The following is a 12,948-nucleotide window of genomic DNA, read 5'->3' as shown; positions in this document are numbered from 1 at the left end:
GGCTAACGTTTCTTTTATGCCTATATATGTTTATGACGATTGAAACCGGCTACAGTAACATGCAGAGGCAGTTATATAGGGTTTACCAGTGGGCTCCCTCTTTAACAGTACTTGTTCCAAACTTATGATAATGACTAGCCACTATGTATATAAAACGCAATGCAGTAATTCGTCCTGAAATGTGTTGTCAGTTCTTTTTTGCCACAAAAAATGTTTTGCACCTGTTTCTCGAGATTGAAAGAGTTTCCGAAGATGCAAATTCGCATATATAACTATAATGACATAATTTACAAGAATAAGATTTTTTAAAATTTCTTTGACAATTGACTGAAAATAAAAAAATACAGAAGTTAACATACAAACACATTGTCAACTGCCGTTATACACATTGCATTACAATGTCCAACAGTTAAATTATGCTTTTTCGTCAATTGAAACTTGAGTGAAAATCAATAATTATTACGTTTAAGAATGAATAATGTCCTTAACCATTACAACATTGTCTATACGTGACAAAAATAAGAACACAACTCGATGCATGTGTACAAAAAATCACGTTCCGATATCGTAAGTGACGAGTAGTAGTAGTAGTAATAGTGGCGAGTACCGAAGTCTCGCCGCGGAAAAGAGATTACGATAAACCGCGAGATTCCAATCCTTCTTACTATACAAATCCTTGTTAATACCATGCACATTGGTTGAAAAAAAAAACTTGATTTAACTTGCATGTAGCTTGCAGAACCGATTTACCTGTAACATTTGTAGAAATTTAGATTATTTTTATGTAAAATGACCGATAGTGCTGTCTCAATTCAGAGTTTGAACTTTAAAAAACATGATTAAGTGTGTATTAATATAGTACAGAATAGTATAGAATGTGAAAGCGAATCCTTTTATATAAAATTTGCAGCAATATTCCAGTATAAAATGTCTGTCTATCTGTAGCTACATCCAACATTTAATATGTCATGATATAATGATATTCGTCACAGGACTTGTATGAGGTTAGACCCATCACTAATCACTTTTAATTATTCAAGATCAATCGACCTAATCAACATGATAATTGGTATTCAATATAATCATCGGTCATGCCTGACATATTTCATAAAAACGGCGCGTGCCGATGAAAACTCAAATAACTTCTTAAATATTAAATTGATTTTATCGAAACAGAAACTATAAGATAAAGAATTAAATTATCTATCGAATGCATACCTTCACCACCCACTAAAACATATGTTTCATGTCCTGAGTGCACTTTGTATGACCTGAGTGCACTCAGGAGGTCCTGAGCGGTGTTTAGACGTACCGTCTCTTGAGCCGCAGAAATGACAAAGTCTGTCTTGAAAGGGGTTAGTTATTATAACTTAATGAAGTTAATCTCTTTTCATGCTTTTGGAGAGTTGTCTCATTGGCAATCAATACCTGTCCACATCTCGATCTTTTTTTATTTTTTTTATATATATAAAGTTAGACTTCAATGCCCCCCTCCCCCACCACCATTTTTCTTGAAACTCCTCGTAGATTTATAATAGATAGCTTACATATAACATATGTTTTGATAGCTAATAATAAAGATCTTATTTTAGTTTAAAAACGTTACGAATGCTCAGCAAATATTAAGCGTGTTGCATTCGAAGTGATCAGACTACCGCTAGGCCTTTTCAACTCAAAATATATAAAATATCGTTGCATCGGTAAAACTTTGAATCATTTTTGACAAAACTATTAGAATTTAAGACTGCTCTGCTTTTACAATAACTGTTTACTTGTTATCATTTCAATGAATATCGAGTAATATTTGTCGATGGACAGTTGTTGAGTTAATGCACGGTATTGTGATTTTCTTCACAATTGAATTTATAGAACCTTTTGTTAAGAGTCATTGTCATATGTATCAAATTAAAAATAGCTTTCTATTACCAGTTCTTTGGCGTTGCAACACCACTGCATGGTCATCCAATCAAAAAAGGAAAGTTATAATATTTATTTTATTAATAATATAATCTTTTATTCGTAAGCAATACAACTTACAGAAAATAATTATTACAAATATTCAATTACATCAATGAAATATATTTACATTTAAACAATTAGTCAAATAATCATATAAGTAAGTATACCATTATAACAGTACAGCAGAATAGGATCAAATGGATTTCTAGCATTAATGAATGAATTTAATTTCGAGCCTTCTCAGTCAGAAATAAAAACTTCCCTTTAATTGGTAAGTTCCTTTACATTATGAACAGATACTGGTGAGAACCCAACCACTTTAAAAGGGGGTCCCAACCGAGCACAAAAAAAGGGGCGAGTTCCAACTGTATATATATACCCCCATTCAAATGCATTGATCGTCTAAAAAGTTTAAGATTCGACGGTTTTCTCCAACAATATGGTTTAATATATTTCTTTCGAAGTTCATTATACTTTTCACATTCTAAAATAAAATGATATTCATCTTCAATTACTTGTTTATCACACCATATTACAAAATCTCGGATATCTCTCAATATTATAAAATCGACAAGTTTCTATATTCAAACAGTGAACAGACTGATTTATGCGGTATTTACAAATAAATGGTTTTATAAATATAATTTACAGCATGATCTAAATAAAATTGTTGGGGTCAAACACATCTATGCAACATACATTTAGGCGAGTCTTCAAAAAATTAGTTCATTTCACTATTAAGGCAGCAACCATTTGATTTTCTAGGGGGTGGGGGGGGGGGGGGGGTATGGATTTTTTTCCCCAGACAAACATTTTTTTGGCGACAAATTTTTTTTCTTTCAATAATAGCATTACATATAGTGTCAGCTGAGAGTGAAACAAACATTTTTTTTTCTCAGGGTCATAAACAAATTATTTTTTCCAATAAAAAACATGGCCCACCCCTTCCAGCCCCAGAAAATCAAATGGTTGCTGCCTAAAGCTACCATTTAATCTATCTTTGAATTCAATTAAAAACAAGTTCACATTTTTTTAAACCCTAATGTAACCGTATTTTAAAGCGTTGTCATCCGTATCAATAAATTGTTTATCAAAATTGAAGTGCATGAGTATTATTAACGTCTGGGATGAGTGTGAGAATTCTCTGTTGATGGGAATAAACAAAATTTAGCTGAATTTGTATTATTCAAATTAATGAAAAGGCAAGCTAGTGTGTGTTTAAAATGATATTGTTGGAATGGATTTATAGCATGAAAAATGTGTGTAACCGATTTTAGGTTGACTTGGACTGCGAATTTGAAAATAATATATTTGTAAAATCACATTCTATAAGATGACATATTTTGTAAGTAAGTTAACCTTCTATCTTAATTATAGTATCTTTGAAATGCATTTTATAGCTGACTATGCGGTATGTGCTTTGCTCATTGTTGACGGCCGTACGGTGACATATAGTTGTTAATGTCTGTAATTTTGGTCTCTTGTGGACAGTTGTCTCAATCGCAATCATACCACATCTTCTCTTGTATATTTATATAGCTATTACTTACAACTGTCATGTGTCCATGTTCCAGGCTCTTGCCGCTGAAAGAGGTCCCTTTTCAAGTTTAAAAATAGGTGAATAGGTCGGGAAAACTATCAGAAATATATATATGATAAAAAAAATCAGTAAAGTTCCCACTACTTTTTTGGTAAACTTTCTTGCAATTTTATTCATGGACTAGCTAGCATAAAGAATTACATGTACTTTAAATGTATAAAATACATTTTTTCTACAATGATATGTAATTAGGAATGGAAATTAAAAGCCTAATTCAAAAACATAAAAAGGATTTTTTTATTTGTATCTTTAAATATCCTCGAAAATAACTGCGTTTGAAAGCTGCTTTTAATATAATTTACACGTATATCGAAATGTGTTCATACCAATTGTCCCGCTTAATACCGAACCCGCGTAACCTCAGTAAAAATTAAGACATTACACAATCAAAACATTACAATTTTGTTTATTACAGATATTTTATCATATCCACGGTTGAATGCACAATATCCCCACCAAGAGAACCGTCTACTGTTAGAGGTGGGACGACAGCCTTGATGTCGTGTGCAAAAATAATAATCACTTGGTACGGTTTCAGCTTGCGTATTGTAATTTTAAATAGTATAGATCGATTCGTGTTTTAAAATCAAACAAACGCTACTGCTTGCACTGATGATAAAAAAATTACTTTTATATATATATATATATATAAAAAATTTATAAAGGTTCCGCGGAACCCAGTGTCTCGCCTACTTTTGCTGTTAATCACACACTCATCAAAAATGATGAAAAAAATCAATAAAATTATTCCTCTCAATACTATCTTTTGATTGTGAGAAGCTTCTGTCCAAGTTTGGTAAAAATCCAGGCTAGTTTAAGAATCTTAAAAATGTTTTAAATACTTTAACTGCAGACTGTATGTAATGTTAACTTGAAGAAAAACTAAGTCCATTTATAAGTAAAATACGGGAAAAATGGAATTTTATTTTTACAAAATTTACTTCTGGATACTATCTCCTGATCATAAACAAGCTTCTGGCCAAGTTTCTTACAATCCAGGATAGTTTAAGAAAGTTATTAAAATTTTAAAAACTTTAACCACAGAGTGAATGTAATGTTTCCTGGCAGAAAAAACTAAGTCCATTTATAAGTAAAATACGGGAAAAATGGAATTTCATTTTTACAAAATTTACTTCTGGATACTATCTTATGAACATAAACAAGCTTCTGTCCGTTTCATACAATTCAAGGATAGTTTAAGAACGTTATTAAAATTTCAAAAACTTTAACCACAGAGTGAATATTTGTGGACGCCGCCGACGACGACAACGACGCCGACGCCGACGGAATGTAGGATCGCTATGTCTCGCTTTTTCGACTAAAGTCGAAGGCTCGACAAAAACCAATTTATTTGTTACATGTTATTGGTAATAAATTGTATATTTTGAAGATCATATTCCGTAATGTTATGCCCTGCATTCTATTCGGACGAAAAACACTTCTTTCTCAAATGCTCTAAATATAACTTTTATAGAAAAAAAATATTTTGACTCAACGAAAATCAATTCGGAGAGGAAAAGCACTATTAAAGATGACATGCTTAAACTTACAATATTTATACTAAACCCCACATCTCACAGTCAAATTAAAAAATACAGCTTCCTTAATAAGAGTCATTAGAACTGAGGACGGGAGACCCAAAACAATAATTTGAACTGCTACATCTGTATTTTAATATTGTACTGTAAATTTTTGTATATATGTTATGTTTGTCAGAGATTAGTTTTTTTTTATTTATATGACAATGAAAGTATTTGATTATAAAAATACAAGGCAAACGTTTTGTTAATAGTTCGTTAGAAATCATTGAAATATATAAGAATTTTCAAAGAATATTGTTCATACACACAAAAGTCATTATAATAAAATTGAGAATGGGAATGGGGAATGTGTCAAAGAGACAACAGCCCGACCATAGAGAAGACAACAACAGAAGGTCACCAAAAGGTCTTCAATGCAGCGAGAAATAATGTCTGCATCCGTTGCTGCATATATATTCTTACGACGCTAAAAACGACGATTTTCCAGTAAAAATTTCAAATATATTTGTCAAATATGTGAGAAAATACGTAACCCTACGACATAAAAACTTTATTTGGGTATTTTGATTTAATTCAAGATAAAATAAACACTTGATCATGATCAAGCATGTGAACAATCTTCTTTGAAAATAAGTTTTATTTATGCATAGGTCGACTTCGTTCTCTACTTCTATTTTTTCGAGTGAAGAACGAGTACAATACAACTGATTTTGTGTCAAATACAGTTGAACAAATTGAAGTTTTTAACGACCTTGACTGGCTATACAGATACAGCCCCTGCACGGTCGGCCCTGGATTGCGCCTTATTGGGCATTAAATAATTTATTTTTTTACCATGTGGTAATTAACATAATTTGGAATGAAAAAAATATTAATAAAAGTTTACTGAAAGTGCAAACATTTGAATAAATAAATGATTAAAAAATTGATAAATAAGTATATAAGTAGATAAATTAAAATTTAAATACAGTTGGGTACGAAATAATAGCTTAAACCTACGAAAGCCGAGAAGGACCATTCAAAATACAAAATTCAAAATTCATAATTCATAATTCAAAACATCAAGAATTCCGATTCCGATTCCCGCCGTTTCTTTGTCACGTGGTCTCTGTGCCTCGACTTTCCTCGGTGAAGGATGGCTGCTGGTTAAGATGTTATAGTGTTTATTATAATGTTAAGAAATGTATACTAATTTATTAATTGAAGTAATGAATAATAATTAGAAAAAGGCTAAAGAAATTATGCTAACAATTTTGTTGCAATTACACAAAAAAAAAAAAAAAATTAGGATGAATAGGACTCTTTGAAAAACGGTATTGAAATATTTATGTTTTGTAAATATTTACCTCTTACTCATTTGCTTTATAACTGTTTATTTGTGTACATAGAAAATTAATGGCTTATTTGACAAATGGCTAGTTTTATTATCTGCAGTTAAAGTTGAACTGTCAGATTAATTAAGACAAGTAACGATGTTTTGGGTTGTAGGGTAATAAAATTAGTTATGCCTATTTGTTTTGTCTAAAGAGAAAGTAATTAAACTCTATGATAAAGGTCAGTTGGTCAAGATACTAGAAGCTGTAGTACTGTCACGACTGTAAGAATTTTCCTTGATTGTTTTAATCAATATAGATACTGAAGGACTTGGTTTTTATAGTTTATATGTTTAAACTTTGTAGCTAAGTTTGTCAATGCATCTGAAGTAATGTAAAGTGAATGAACAGATAACGTATTATTTAGTTCATGGGAATTACCATATGATACATTGTCGTATTGTTGTGCCATAGTATGGTTATGTCTGTCCGTCTGTGTTAGTTCGTATAATAAGTCAACGTTCGGTATAGTCAGGTACTGTTTTACACCAGGAACGGTGAAATCGAAGACATCCAAAACCTTTTATAAACATGGAACTATTTTATTGCCAATCAGCCAATTATTGTACAACTTAATAATATCTTTGACTCATTGGCACTCATACCATAATGCACATCTTCTTCAGTGACGGATCCAGAAATTTTCATAAGTGGGGGCCGACGGACTGACCTAAGAGGGGGTTCGCCCCAGGCACGCTTCAGTGATTCCCTATATAAACAACCAAATTTTTTCCCAAAAAGGGAGGCCCGGGCCCCTGCCCCCTAAATCCAACTAGGTTCTTATATCTATCTTTACGATTACGTCGCTTCTATATATCATTGTCCATATTTAGCAAACGACAGTATGAATATTTTGTGTATGAGTGACAAATGATTCGATGACATACTTATCAGCCTTCGGTAGTTGTTAGTGTATAATCTGTATAATGCAGGTTTTAATCTTTCAAATTTCTTCCTTTATATGTCATGCATCAAATAATAAGTAGTATTATACATGTGAAAATTAAGGTGATAAAATCTAAGGTATAAAGTAGTGATTAAGACCAACAAGTCCGTTGTGTATATACCGCAACGGATTTCTTAGTGCACTAAGAAGAAAGTTTTAGCACCAATGACTCTCACTAAAACGACGTTTTAAGTCCCCAGAGAACATGGATATAAGAGAATATAATTATTAGTATGTAACTCATATCTATGGTATCAATAGATATAGTAATTGTGAAGTTAAATGACTTTTTAATCAGCGTGTGCCACTCGGCACGTGACCAAGACCTTAATGCAAATTCCCAATTATCACAATAAAAAGGGTGAAACAGCTTGTATGATTGGAACTTTCAAACTAAATGGTAGACCCAACCCCCAACATAGCAGGGTTCAAATTTTGAGTTGGAGCCGTTAGACTGCTCTATAATTTGATATAATTTGTCTCGAAAGCAGAATTACACTGCACTGTGAGTATTTGTTTGATAATCACGCGCGATTTTATTATTTAAAGGAAATGCTTTACGAAATAACTAAGATCAGTGTATTTGTACTCGTAACAAAAAGGAGAAAAGATTGGGCTGCCTCTCTTCAATTTTGTCCAGTTACCAAAGTAAAATCAAAATTAAATTCTCCGACGATGCACATGGTGATATATTGTATATGTCATTCCAACACTTACACTTGTTCTTTTATTTGTGTGGCAATTTTAATGACCATTTTAATTCAAAGCTTGGATTTGCATCCTTCATTCTCCAGTATGTTTGAATTTCTACATACATCACAGTCAGTAATTAAAGTTGTGTGTTAAACGTCAATACGAAAGCAAACAATCCATAGTAAAAAAGATATTTAGAGGGCACATATGTATCTTTGGTCTGACAGCACGTATACACCACAGATGTCGTAAAATATATAAACATATAAAAAAAATCGAAAAAAAAAACCATTATTTTTTTAAGACAAAACAGAGAAAAGAACTGATAAGTGCGGGTAATCCATGCGTCTTGCCTCCTTTATGTTTCGATATCTTAAAAATTAATTATTCTTTTATCTATTATAACACGTGAAAACTACACCGGTGAGTTCCATACATGTCATAAACTTACAGATTGTCCTGAACATGCATGAAGTATTTGCCACTGGACTTTAAACAACAATCAATCACACTACAACTTATAGTATATATAGTTGTGAAATACAAAATGTAATTTATAATGATACATTTAGATAAATAAATAGAATACAAATACACACTACTTTATATAACTGACACAATTTAAAGGAATACTCTCTAAACTATATAAGTAGAGAAGCGAAACGTTTCTTTTGAATACTTAAACAAACTTCCTAACAGTACATTTTTTTAAGGGTTTTCCATGCGGCGACCAAATATTTTGCATGGTCTTTTGGTATAGTGTTTAGACATATATGATATTGTAAGGACCTTTAACGTATGATAGATTCACATTCGTTATTTTGCTCAATATAAAAAAAACATAAGCATTAATTTATGTTAAAAACTGAAGGTCAGACATCACTAATACGTGTATACACAAATTCATTCATTCTTTATTAACGTTTAGACCTTTTCATCAAGAATGATGATGAGAGTAATTGTAAAATATAATAGGCATGTACTTTCTTACGTTATGGATCATTGATTTTGTTACCTGTTGACCCGGTTGATTACTAGCACGTGCCATTGAGCTCGACCATTTTAACTAAAACAGATTTTATTTTAAATTAACGCCATATATATACAAAGTATAGACAAAGTACTATATACATATTATATGGATAAGAAAATAAATATTATAAGGATATATTGTTTGAATGAACATTTTTATACGGTGATACCTTAATGAGACTGAATGCAGTATATGATCAGGTTTCGGGATCCGGGAAGTCTTTTTTCGAATTTCCGGATGTCGGGAAAATTTTTGTTCCAACTTTAATAGAGTAACTCGCACGAAAAAAAAATAAACATACAAAAAAAGCAACAGCTTCAACGGTAAACTAGGACATATATCAACAGAAAACGAATTAAAGAAACTGTCTTGCATGAAACAAAAATATGCATGACTGTGTTAATTTGCCTCTGCTGCATTTCTGTGGATTGTCTCATTGGCAATCTTACACCATCTCCTTAACTTTTTTAGGTTACGTTTAGGATTTTCGGTTACTAATCTTCAAATACAAAAAACATTTTCACCGGTGTTCACAACATTTCAAGGTTAAATTTATGGCATACATTCTGGTGTGTATACAATTAACATACGTCCTTGCATTTAATTATCGATATATATTTATATAAACTAACATTTATTAAAAAATAAACAACATATATAGACGAATAATTTATTAGTTCTTCAACAAAACTAGAAAAGAAATCAACACAAGATTTAATCTTTTTTTTTTTAATTAATCAAAATATACTTCAAATTCTAATATTAAAATACATATATACATGTATTAATCTAAAATGCATTATCGAGTAGAAGGGGCGCAACTCGTGGTATCAAACCGGTATACTGAACGGATCTAAACACGGTCTGAAAATTTTGAATATTCTTTTGTATCCATGGTCTGTTTTGGTCTGACACGGTCTTAACGGGTCTAAACAACCCGCTAGATGATTCAGTCTTTTCCGTCTTGACATGCCTTAACGAACTGATTTACCTGATGAGGCTATCGATCTGAACGGCGACTTAACGATCTTAAATATCTTGACGATTTTTTCTAGCGGTAAATCCAGTCAATCAAGATGTGATCAGACCAAAATGACCGTTTCAGACTGAAATCGTGCTACTAGTGCATATTCCCTATCAAATGTTCGTTGTTAGAATAAAGTACAAAGAACTTCTGAAGGATTTGCCTTCAACTGCAATTATATTGTATGCTGGCGAAACAAAACTATCCATAGCCGCTGCATGTTTATGCACCTGTCCTGATTGATTAAGGGGTCTGTCGTTCAGCAGTTGTCGTTTGTTGATGCGGTTCATTTGTATTTTCCCGTTTGCCGGTTTGGATATATAAATTAGATCGTTGGTTTTCCTGTTCGAATTATGTACACTAATTATTTTAAGGTCCTTTATAGCTTGCTATAGATGACGGTCTGGATCAAAGCCCTGTGTAAAAGACCGTACTTTGACCTGTATTTGTCATTATCAGGTTGGGAGCAACCCTCCCTCAGACAAGGGGTCATTTTACTGATGTAGAAATGAAAATAGAGACATCAAGAATTTGTATAGTGCTACTAAAAAACCTTTGAAAACTTAAAATTTTTTACTCAAAAAGAGGAGAAATACATCATATTTTATACCACTTTTCTAAAAGAGGGTTCCACTTATTTTAAATAATATTGAACTGTTAAAGTAAATATGTTTACATGGTAAAAGTCCGGGAATATTACAAAATTCTTGGACATGTTTTGACCATTTTATACCAGATAGATATATAGTTCTTTTGGAAAATATGAGCCCTTTTGTACTAAAAAGTGTGTTTCTTTTACAAAACAATATATTATAACTTATATCAGGAACTTTCTATACTTACTTACTTATAGAAAGTCCCTGCTTATATTGACCCCTCATAAAAGGGATATTTATAAAATTAAGGGGTTGTTCCCAAACTGATTATGACTAGAATAGAGAATTGTCTCATTGTCAGTCATACCTATATAGACCAGATTTAATTAATCAGTTATTTCTTGGTGAACAGGGAAAAATTTCTTCATAAATTAAAGAAAAGTTAAAGTACAAGTGATAAATCAAGTTTTAATAAATGTCAAAACCTACTATTTTATGTTTACAAAAAAAAAAAATAATCGCTCGCCTTAACTTTTCAAGCTTCGCCTCAAAAATTTGCAAATTAAATATTTTTTATTAAAATTTTCAAATCGCTAGCTCGCCCCAAATTTTGGAGTCCAAAAATCCGTAGAACAAGAAATTAAATTGATGTGGCCTAAGTATGTTTTATTGATATAAAGCTGTGATTTACTATACATGATAAATTTTAAAACATATAGCCATGTAGATAGTTTGCAGTCGCAGGTCCAAAAAGAGGGTGATGATCAATGCTTTAAATAAGAACATACAGTTGGACCCCCTCCCCTTTTTTGAGGGTTCGAACCCCTTTTAAAATTGGATGGACCTGCCCCAGGTATGTACCCATAGGTAGACTAGTAGATAGTTTACATGCATGAAATAGCTGTCACTGGACATTAAGCAATTAATAATCAATCAACTCATGAGGAAATAGATGAAATTGCTTTAATTTTCCTTCACAAGGTTTCTTGGTTGACTCTATTTTTGGGTACAATGTAATTAGATGGAAGATAAATTATTACAATTTTAGATGGCATTGTACTCTAATCAAGTTATAAATAACCATATGTGTTATTTTATTGTCAAAAGCATTGTTAGATCCAAAGATTAAGTAATGGGGTGTTTAAAAATTAATTTGAAAACTAATTACACACACTATTTTATTTAATTTGGAACACAACATTTTCAAAATAGCCAGTAGCAATTTTTTTTTAATATCTTGATTACGATGCAATGGAATCTGACCCTTGTTGTCATTCGTGCGTAGTTACTTAGTACACGGAAAAAGTATGTACTATGAAAGTTAGAAGGCAAATTCAAGCAATTTGATTGGACGAAACGTTGTGTAAGTATGTGCATGTGTGCTAAGATACTTCTGTCCATTTTGTGACTTTCGAATTGTTGTCTAGAGAATCAACATTATAACGGACCAATCACATACAAGAATTTGTAAATATGTAATTCATATAAGTGAAATGTATTTGAAAAAAAACGAAGTTAACTATAGTAAATGCATGCACTGTATATGTGTATTCGTGTGAATAATTTGCATTCCTGGCCTAAAACGAGATTTATCTCCCCTTGTCATGGAAGTAGTGGTAAATGAGAGTATTCCAAGTTCTTTTGTGAGATATTACAATAACATTGTTTAATGCTTTATTTGCTAGACAAACACTCTGATCGTCGTAGAGGTATGATTAAGCATCTACAACATTGGATGTAAAACCAATGCGCGCATTGATCATTGTAAATTTTGAAATATTGATAATCATTTTTAATTTCAGTGTCATTTAACCAACACGAATACTTTTGAATATAAATTTTCTGATAATATCAAAGAATGCATGCGCGCAGATCTTATCAAATGGTTCTGCCTTCCTTCACACTTGATGAAAATAATTTGTTGTATGATTGTTGACGAGACAACGTTTCACAAGAAACCAAATAACACTGTTGGATTACAATGTTTTGTTAGGATCATGAACTCTCAAATTCTATGAAGTTTTTTTCTTTTATTTACCTGTGCAATTTATTGCTCAAGCTCCCGTCATCATGAATGTAACAGTTTTTTTTTTAAATAGAATCGATGTCTAAGCTACTAACTTCTCTCAGTCACATTCAATACTTGGATATAAAATTAAAATCACTATAAAACAATTCTTACC

General features: G+C 31.7%; 1 protein-coding gene across 1 annotated transcript in view; it reads right to left on the bottom strand.

The window, feature by feature from the left end:
• LOC143074553 (uncharacterized) overlaps positions 1–12,948 on the bottom strand; it is a 37,648-nt gene that overhangs the window by 12,600 nt on the left and 12,100 nt on the right. The gene's annotated exons all lie outside the window — the stretch shown is intronic.

The sequence above is a fragment of the Mytilus galloprovincialis genome, chromosome 5, assembly GCF_965363235.1.
Source record: "Mytilus galloprovincialis chromosome 5, xbMytGall1.hap1.1, whole genome shotgun sequence".
NCBI lineage: Eukaryota > Metazoa > Mollusca > Bivalvia > Mytilida > Mytilidae > Mytilus > Mytilus galloprovincialis.
This window is presented reverse-complemented; position numbering and strand designations above follow the sequence as displayed.